This window comes from Bidens hawaiensis, unplaced genomic scaffold (assembly GCF_021521415.1).
Source record: "Bidens hawaiensis isolate Kalapana, Puna unplaced genomic scaffold, B.hawaiensis_p1.1 tig00017578_1, whole genome shotgun sequence".
Taxonomy (NCBI): domain Eukaryota; kingdom Viridiplantae; phylum Streptophyta; class Magnoliopsida; order Asterales; family Asteraceae; genus Bidens; species Bidens hawaiensis.
In genome coordinates this window covers 258,702-268,473 of record NW_027492661.1, presented here as the reverse complement: position 1 = coordinate 268,473, position 9,772 = coordinate 258,702, and positions in this window count along the sequence as shown.

Genomic DNA, 9,772 nt, shown 5'->3' with positions numbered 1-9,772 from the left:
AATTTGGCATACAATTTCTCATTTCTTAAGGTTTCAAGTATGATTTTGAGATGAACTTGATGATCGTCTTTGGATTTTGAATAAACAAGAATGTCATCAATGAAAACAATAACAGACTTGTCTAAGTACGGGTTGCAAATTCGATTCATCATGTCCATGAAAGCTGCTGGAGCATTAGTGAGTCCGAAAGGCATCACGGTGAATTCAAAATGTCCATATCGGGTTCTAAAGGCTGTCTTTGGTATATCTTCTTCTTGTACTTTCAACTGATGGTAACCCGATCTAAGATCAATCTTTGAAAAACAACTTGCTCCTTGAAGCTGGTCGAACAAATCATCGATTCTTGGAAGTGGATACTTGTTCTTGATTGTAACCTTATTAAGTTCCCTATAATCTATACACATTCTCATCGATCCGTCCTTTTTCTTTACGAACAAAATTGGAGCTCCCCATGGTGACGTTTAATAAACCCTTTTTCCAAAAGCTCATCCAACTGTTTCTTTAATTCTTTCATTTTCGTAGGTGCTAGTCTATAAGGAGACTTAGCTATTGGTGAAGTTCCCGGTATAAGGTCAATTCTAAACTCTACCTCTCTATCTGACGGGGGTCCTGGTAACTCGTCAGGAAATACATCTTGAAATTCGGACACGATTGGCATCTCCTCCATCTTCTTGAGTTCAGGTTCTTTAGTTACATAGGCCATTAATGCAAGGCATCCCTTACCTAGGCAACTACTTGCTTTTATCTTAGAAATAATTCCTACTCTTCCTGCTTCTTTGTCTCCAGTGATTCGAATGGTTTTATTGTTAGACGTTCGAATGTCAATTGCCTTATCATTACATAAGATACGGGCTTGATTAGATGATAACCAGTCCATACCAAAAACTACATCAAAACCTGCTAATATCATGGGTAACAATCGTACAGGTATGACTTGATCAGCTAATCAAATTGTGGCATTATTTAAGGCTTCAGTTATTCTACTCATATTTCCATCAGCAGTCTCGACTTCATAATGTTTATCTAGTTTAACTAAGGGCTCATTTAATAGACTACAGAATTTATAATCTATAAAACTTTGGTTTGCACCTGAGTCAAATAATACTCTCGCATAAACATTATTAATAGAAAACGTACCGGTGATCACGTTCGGTATTTCTGCTGCCTTCTGGGTATCTAGCATAAAGGCACGAGCGTTTCCCTTCTTGGCATCGGTCTTGACACCGCTGCCACTTGCACCAGCCGCCACTGTCATCGGCTTCTTCTTTAGACACTCATTACTAAAATGCCCCTTTCTCTGCAATCAAAACATACCACTGCTTTCCTCGTGCAGTTGGCTTCCACATGACCCGGTCTCTTTCAGAAATTACATGTAACCGAGTTGTTTGGTCGAAGACATCTTCTGAAGTGTCTCCTACCACATGACTTACAAATAGGGCGACTATACACAAACGCCCCTTCCCTTTTCTTCTCATTTTTCCTAACCTTCCCTCCAACTGGCATCTTACCATCATCCTTCTTCTTCTCATCCCGATTCCTTATCATTCCATCCATCAAATACCCAGCCAACTCCATAGCAGATTCCGTCAAAGACGACATATATGAACGGAATAAGTCACGGATTTCTATTGGCAACCCGTAAATATAGCGTGTCACTTTATCGATTTCAGGAGTGACCAAGTGAGGCACGATTCTACAATACTCAAGAAACTTAGTGTTATATTCCTTGAGGTTGGTTCCCACAACCTTGTGGTTCCACAACTTGGTTTGTGTTTGATCCATTTCATTAATCAGGCAAAACTTCTTTAGTATCATGGTTTTAAACGTTGCCCAATCTAGATTGTATAAACTTTCTCTACTCTAAATTCCAATCAGGGTATTCCACCATTCTAATGCCTCTCCCTTGAACATCTGAGAGGTATATTGCACTTTCTCACTTTCCGTACACTTGCTTATCAATACAATTGATTCCATTTCCTCCAACCATCGGAGGGTAACTATCGCTCCCTTATCCCCTGGAATTCTTTGGGGTTATAAACCTTAAATACTTTAAAATCACAACCCTCGTGTATTTTTAACTTTTTGGTTTTATCACGGGGTTCGTTTTCAGCAGTCGAACTCTCATCACTTGCTTCTTTCTTCTTCTTACTTTCCTTCTTTTTACTTTCTTTCTTCTCAGTTTCTCGTTTTGATTCTCTTTTAGAATTAGCAGTTTCACTTTTACTTTGACTCGCCCTTTTATTAGAATGAGAGGCGGTTTGACTTGGATAATTTTTCATTAAGTCATAAAGCGGAGTTACAGCTTCTTTGATTAAATCGCGAATGTCGAGCACATAGTCTTTCGGTATCGCTTGAATGTTTTCCGCTGCTGTCTTTTCTTTGTTTATATTTTCTGTAACGGTCTTTTCTTTATTATTTATTTGCATTTCTTGATTACTGTTGGCTTTAGACATGCTGTTACATGAATAAACAAGATTCAGAGAAAAGACAAACTTTACATTATTTATCTTACAAAGAAAACATAACAGTATACATAACAACGATTCCTAATCCTTAATCCACTTTATAACAAGATTTTTCATCTTGTCACATTTCTTAACTATTTTCTTTCCTATTCTCTTTTTCTCCACTTTCTCATTCCTTAGCGCATTCATCACTGAATTTGGCGGGTTAGGGTATCCCGTTTGTGACACTCGTCAATTTCAGGTTAACTCCGTTAATCCGAACTTCGTTAATTCAAACTTAAGATCACACGAACTGTAACGCATATCTCATTACATTTAAACTAGGGTTTAGATGACGCATGACAATCACTACACAAGTAGTCTTTCGGAATTTCACCGAAACACACACGAGTCGACTCAAACCGTTGGTGAACATACGACAAATATCAAAACAATAAGTATTTGATAATTATGTGTTAATCTATGTGTTACTTGATATTTATATATAGAACATAAAAATTTAAGAAGCAAAAGTCTATTGTTTTATGCTAGAAATTGATTTACTAGAAGTTAAAGGGGCTAGGTGTAACAAATTAATAATATAATCAACTTATTACACAAACCCTAATCCCCTACCCCCTTGTACGATCCCCCCCCCCTCCCTCTCTTCCTCTTGGCAGCCGTGACCTACACACACACATACAATCTCTTTCAAGCTTGTTTTGAAGAATTAAAGGTGCTAGCTAGGTAGTTTACACTCTCTCTAGCCTATTTATTGATTTAATTGCATGATCAAGCTTAATAAACATAAACCCTAGATGTTAAAATTATTGATTGTTGATAGATTATGAGTCTAGAGGGTTGCTTGCATGGTTAATTGTTCATAGATTGATAGTTTGTTGAGTTTTGATGAAAACTGATGCTGGACAGATTCTTGAATTCGTTTTAATGGCTGTAACTCGATGTTAATGTTATTTTTTAATGATATTGTTGATTCTATAATATACTAGGTCTAGTCTAGTTTCTGCAAAGTCTGAGTTTGTAATTTTTGGACGTGTAAAAGTTAGTTTTTATTATTTTACAAAACTGTTGTGCAAGGCTGATTCGGGAGACTTGCTGTTAGGCTGTTTTGTGACTAAGATATCTCATAAAAGACAAGACCAAATGGGTTGGTTCCACTTCTGGAAGTTAATATTTTAAGTTTGGAATCTAACCCAATTGGTCTTGCATGAATTGGATTTGTCATTTAACGGGAATAACAAATAAAATTCTGTTGCGCATGATAATGATTTCTGTGTGTTTGCTGTGATGTTTTGATCATTGTGATAAAACCATAGATGATAAAAATATAATAAAAATATTCTTAGAAAAATAACTTACGTATGTTTCTGTGATGATTTTTGGTGATTTATTTGACATGTTAGGATTTACTAAATAGAGTAATCTTGTCGAGTGAAAATCTACCAAGACAATTTAGCTGCTGAATTACTTGAACTATCATGAAAAGTGCATAACTGATCGATGTTTGCTATGTTTTGACTAAATTGCCCTTGTGGGGGATAGTTGCTAATAATGTAAAATGTTAATACTTGACACTTAAGTAGTTGTTCCCACATGTAACGTATCACCAATGTGTTTGTCGAGTCGCACTAATTTCACAAATGGAGCACGAAACGCATCTCATGCATAAGTTGTATGTGTCGAGTCTAGGGACTCACTCGTAGTATAAATACTTAGAAAATCTCATTTTTTTTTAGATCACTAGTGAGGATTTTTATGTGACGCACACCTTTCTCGGATCTTTTTTTATTATCTTCGCAAACAGTGAGTTTCACGTCCGCTTTTTACTCTTTTTAAACGCTTTTATTTGGGGGAGATAACATACTCCAACGCTGTAGATTTTTGTTTAGTTTTTATATATCACTTGTAAGGCTAAGTGGCAAACAAACCAACTAAAGTCCTTCATAACATCGAACCGTTAATATTTGGATAATAGCGAGTCACTATTGAGTAGTACTACTAGGTTTGACAAACCCCACCCAACTCTAAACTCGACTGTAGGTCGAGTGGGTGTAATCTTGGCTAACACATTACCATGGTCGTGGTTGACATGGTGGCAAGGCAATTGATAAACAGTCAGCTTCGGTGTCGAACACTTCGTAATACATGCTTGATAGGTTAGCTACCTATTGATATATAATTGACTTAACACTATCTGGTAACGCAAAACGTAAACGCAAGCGCAAACGCTTTATTTATTTAAACTTGTGAACTCACCAACCCCGTGTTGACACTTTTAGTATGTTATTCTCAAGTAGCCGAGGCGGGCGCGCGGTATAGGAACATGCATTCGCTAAACACCATCGCTTGAAAACTTCTTTTAATTTTTATTTTAATAACTTGGGTTTTTAAGTCGTCATGTGTGGCGCAAAATTTTTGGTTTACAATTTACGTTTCCGCATTTTATTTAAGACTTAATGTCTTGTTGGTTTGAAAACTTTAAACATGGTGTTTGATTATAACTAATGATTCCGATCCTGTTAGTTCACACCCTCTGACGGTAAAACTCCGTTGGTGGATTTTGAGGGTGTGACACAGGTGGTGCGGATGCAGCTGGGAAGAGATAAGCGTTTTCTTGTGGATAGAGGTGTGGATTAGCAACGTATGCATTCATTTCCTCATCGGGGATATTAGTTGTATAAAATTCCTCGATTAGGTTTGCCTCTTCACGGATCTCATTAGCTTGTTGTGATATTGAAGGTCTTGGTCCATTATACGGAGGAAAATAAGGATTTTTCTTTCTCCTCATTTTCTTCCTCGGGACCCTCCTCTTCCTCGGGTTCTTCCTCCGATTCACAAGGATTCTTGATTGGTGATTGAACAAATCTCTTCTTGTATGGCAAGATGACTCTCATCCTTGGTTTACGACTTGGTTTTGCAGTGGTCGGTGGGATTTGGTATTGATAGTTTGATGGTGGTGATCCGAATTGCCATATCCTTTGATCAGAGTAACAGTTCATCCAGCTAGATGATTCCGATTCAATCTCCTGTTTGATCTTACTCTGCACTTCCTGTTCTTCGGAAGGATGGTAAGTGGGAATTTCAGATGGGTGGTACTGAGGAATGTTGTCAGCAGTGTTGTCGGAGATTTCGATTGGGCATTGTTGACTTCCTGGGAGATACATGGGTTGGCTCCCATAGGGTAACATCGGATGATTTTGATTGAAAAAGTTTGTATAATAGCTATTGCTACTCTCCATATCGGATGGTTCGTAGTTGATTGTCGGTTTTGATCGGATTGCTACTCGGTTTCTATGACCAAGGTAATTAATATAAGACATCTGCATGTAGTTAGATTATGGATAGGAAGTTTATTAATCCTATCTTATCCCTACGAATAATATTAACTTTAAGGTTAAAGCCTAGGTACTAATGTTTAAATACCTAATTCACTGAAACCGATGGCTCTGATACCAACCTGTCACACCCCGACTTAGGGCCTAGGCGTGTGACCACAAATTGGTACCTGTTTTGTAAATATATCAGAGTTTATGGGTTAATTTTAGCGGAAGACTATAGGTTTGAATATAATATTAATTTACATTGAAAATTTACTCGGGAATTAAATACCCGAGTATTAGTTTACAAACGATACGTTTCATATTACAAGGATTTTAGTTTATCAAAAACGGAGCCATCTTGTACGCGCTTCTATCTTCATTAAGACTCCAATCCTTGTTAATGCTACTTATGCTTAATTACATGCAATGGGTTGTACGTCAGCTATATGCTGGTGAACACGTATGACTCTATAAAACATCTGAATGACATTACAATACAAATATAGTTTTCTCTACAAGCTCAGCGGAAGCATTTCTACTTCTGGTCTATGTACCACTGCCCTACACACACAAAAATAATCCCGAGCCACGTAGCCCTTAATGGGAAACTAGTTATGACCATTAGCCCGCGGCCACGTAGCCTTTGAATGATTAGGCTGAACGGTTATGTTTGGATCCAGACACATGTGTATTCGGTCTGAGTTAATTTTATTTTCTACTTTGTATTATAATGTTTTAGAGATCACTTAATCTCATGTAAATATTGACTGAATCGCTAAGACAAATACCCGTTCATCTTATCGAGTATAAATATGTTTTGACTGATTAAAAAGGTTAACGTATTCACGTTATAAAAGGTTTGAACGTATTCATGTTATAAAAGGTTTGAACATATTCACGTTATAAAAGGTTTGAACGTATTCACCTGTACCGTCGGTGTTGGAAAACCTGACTGATTGATTGATTGTGAATTGATATTTAACCTATACATAATAGGTTTGTATAAATACTTGAATGATGTTACTTGATTAAGCTATGATTGTAAGCTTAACCTTGAAATCATTTATCTTTGATTGTGAATGAAAACACTTAGTTTTTATGTGACGTTTGATGTAGCATGCTTTAGCTTAATAGGTTATAACACGTTGGTAAGTTTCTCCAGGTAAGTAAACGGGTCCCTCGGTTGATTGGGATTTGTACGAATTACTTTTCCTTAGGCAAGAAACTTACTACTAGTGATATTACCTTTACAGTTACTACATGCCCGTCAAAATATACCTTTGGTTAACATTACTTTGTTATGAAGTAACGTTTATGAAAATTTGTTTATGAATGTTAATGTTTGTAAAAAAACGATCAAGGTTAAAGGCCATAGCCTCGATTGATTGTCTAAGCTATAATTCAAATACTTAAACATAACTCCTACCTTATATCGGATACTTAGATTGATAATAAAAAAAAGGCAGGATCTTGATCTACTCGATTGTATGATTACTAACTTGATTACAACTTCGTTTCTTGCACAAACCATGAGAAAATGGCACGTCGGCTCGTCACGGCTATTGGGCACGCTTTTCTATGCTAACTGTGTGAAAATGAAGGTGTGATGGGATGAGTTTGGCTTCAAACCTGTTCACCCTTTTTATAGGCGAATTTTGGTACCCGTCGCGATACGCGATGGGTTCCTTGTGACCCATCGCGTATCGCGGCGCCGCAATTTACGCCGCCTTTATCTGGTGGTGACACGTGGTCTGTCATATTGTGCCACCTGTTGACACGTGGTTGGACACGTGTCCACTTACTTAGCCTAGTCATCGCGCTACGCGATGATCCCTTGGGTTGAGCCATCACGTATCGCTACACCTCCCAAATCTGGGTTATTGTGCAAGGCCATCGCGCTACGCGATGGGCTTATGTTTTCTCCGTCGCGTATCGCAATGGGTGAAGTTTTTAGAATATCCATTTTGGTCCTTATATTTTTATAAGTTAGTATTTTTGGCATAAATTTTATAGGGTAAAAGACGCGGTGTTACATCCTCCCCACCTTTTGAATAATCTGAAGATGGAAGAAATGATGTTTTATGATATGTTTTAAAGACAACTTTGAATGTTTTGTAAAGAATGATTGAAGTTATCGTTTTCGCTTAACTTTAAACGAATAAACAATTGAAGGAACTAAAGATTATAATTATGTTTGTTCGTTAAATGGGATATATGTGTGTGTGTGTGTGTGTGTGTGTGTGTATAAGTATCAATAATATTTTGATGAGCATGCCACGAGGAACAGAAGAAGACATTTTCATAGATATATTCAGGATTGTATTCATGAATGCGTTTATGAGATAGCGTGTATAGCTAGAATAACATTTTTTATATTTGTTTATTGAACTCGAATAACATTTTGTATTGATCGTCTTTGATAGAAATTAATAGTTTTATTTGTGTTTGCATCTATAATTATATGATATTACATTTTAATATTTATTTGCAAAAAATTGTTACTGCATTGTGTAAAAGTTATCGTTAGGTGCATGTTAGTCGCAAAAAGGAGTGGTTGTTGGAACATTTGCGACCGCAACACCGATAAGAACATTTGCGACCGCAGCAGCACCAGTCGGAACATTTGCGACCGCAACACCGGTCAGAACATTTGCGACTGTTACTTAGTCGCAAATGTAATAACGGTCACAAAGTGGCCGCAACATAGTAACTACGACCAGCGTTTTTCCACTACACTTTCAGTTGCAAAACGGTCGCAACAAGGCAATTGCAACCGTATTCCGACCGAAAAGGCCATTGCAAATGCTTAGTTTTCTGGTAGTGGGCTTACTTTTACACCGTCGGCCAACATTTTAAAAGAGGAATCCGGCGTCTGACTTGATTTAAAAGGGAACCAACCATATATACAATGGACATTTTGAGAAGTTTTTGGACAAATGAACAAAACGTTGACTTGAGTTGGTAATAAACATTTTAGGAAATTTCCCTTAAATCAATGGGCTCAGATTAACTCCTATTGGCTAACTAAATTTATTAATCAATAATTAAATTAAGCATGGACTAAATTAAATAAGATATACTTGCTGAGATAAATGGTAGAATGACCCCATAAGTTACAATCAACACATGTTCAAATAAACTAGACAAAATTACAGAAATTATCCTTTATGTTTGTACCAAATTTCAGTGGTTGTCCTTTATCTTTAAAAAGAACATAATTTGTACCTTACGTTTCGAAATGTCACAGCGTTTATCCTTTTGGCTTAACCCAGTTAGTTTTTTTCTCGTTAAGTTAGGTCATGTGCCTTGCACATGAGGGTAAATTAGTCATTTTACCCACTTATTAAAAAAATATTTTAACAAAAGAATATATATATATAAATGAAAAAAAATCTCTCTCTCTATCTCTAACTTCTCTCTATCTCTCCTCCTGTTCAGATTCATCACCACCACCAACACCACCACCCCACCCTAACACCACCACCATCCAACCCTTAACCGCATCTCTGCAAACACCATTTCCTCATATGCCAATTTCACAGATGCACACCACAAAAACTCCCTTCCACTGATGGCACAATCTCGCTCGAAGAATCCGATCAAGAATCTACAGTTACTGTCATATCAAAGCACACACCAGACTCACCGTCGTCTCCTTCCTCTTCTGGTCTCCGTCTTCGTCGGGGTTATAAAGAGTCTAGATTGAGCCACCATGTGACCACCACCATCCCCGTTGGTTGTGAGCACCTGATATCCGCCGATTTGTGGATCTGTGATTCAATGATGGTGGGGTTAAGGAGTTGCAAATATGTGATTCACTGATTACAGATTTGTGATGAGGTGGAGGTGGAGTTCCGGCGTTGATGACGGGGAAGTGGGGTTCCGATGTTGATGACGGGGAGAGGCTTCCGATTTGGGCGGGATATGATGAACGAGATCAGATTTGGCCAAAATACGATGAAGGGGCTTCAATTAGAGTTGCAATTT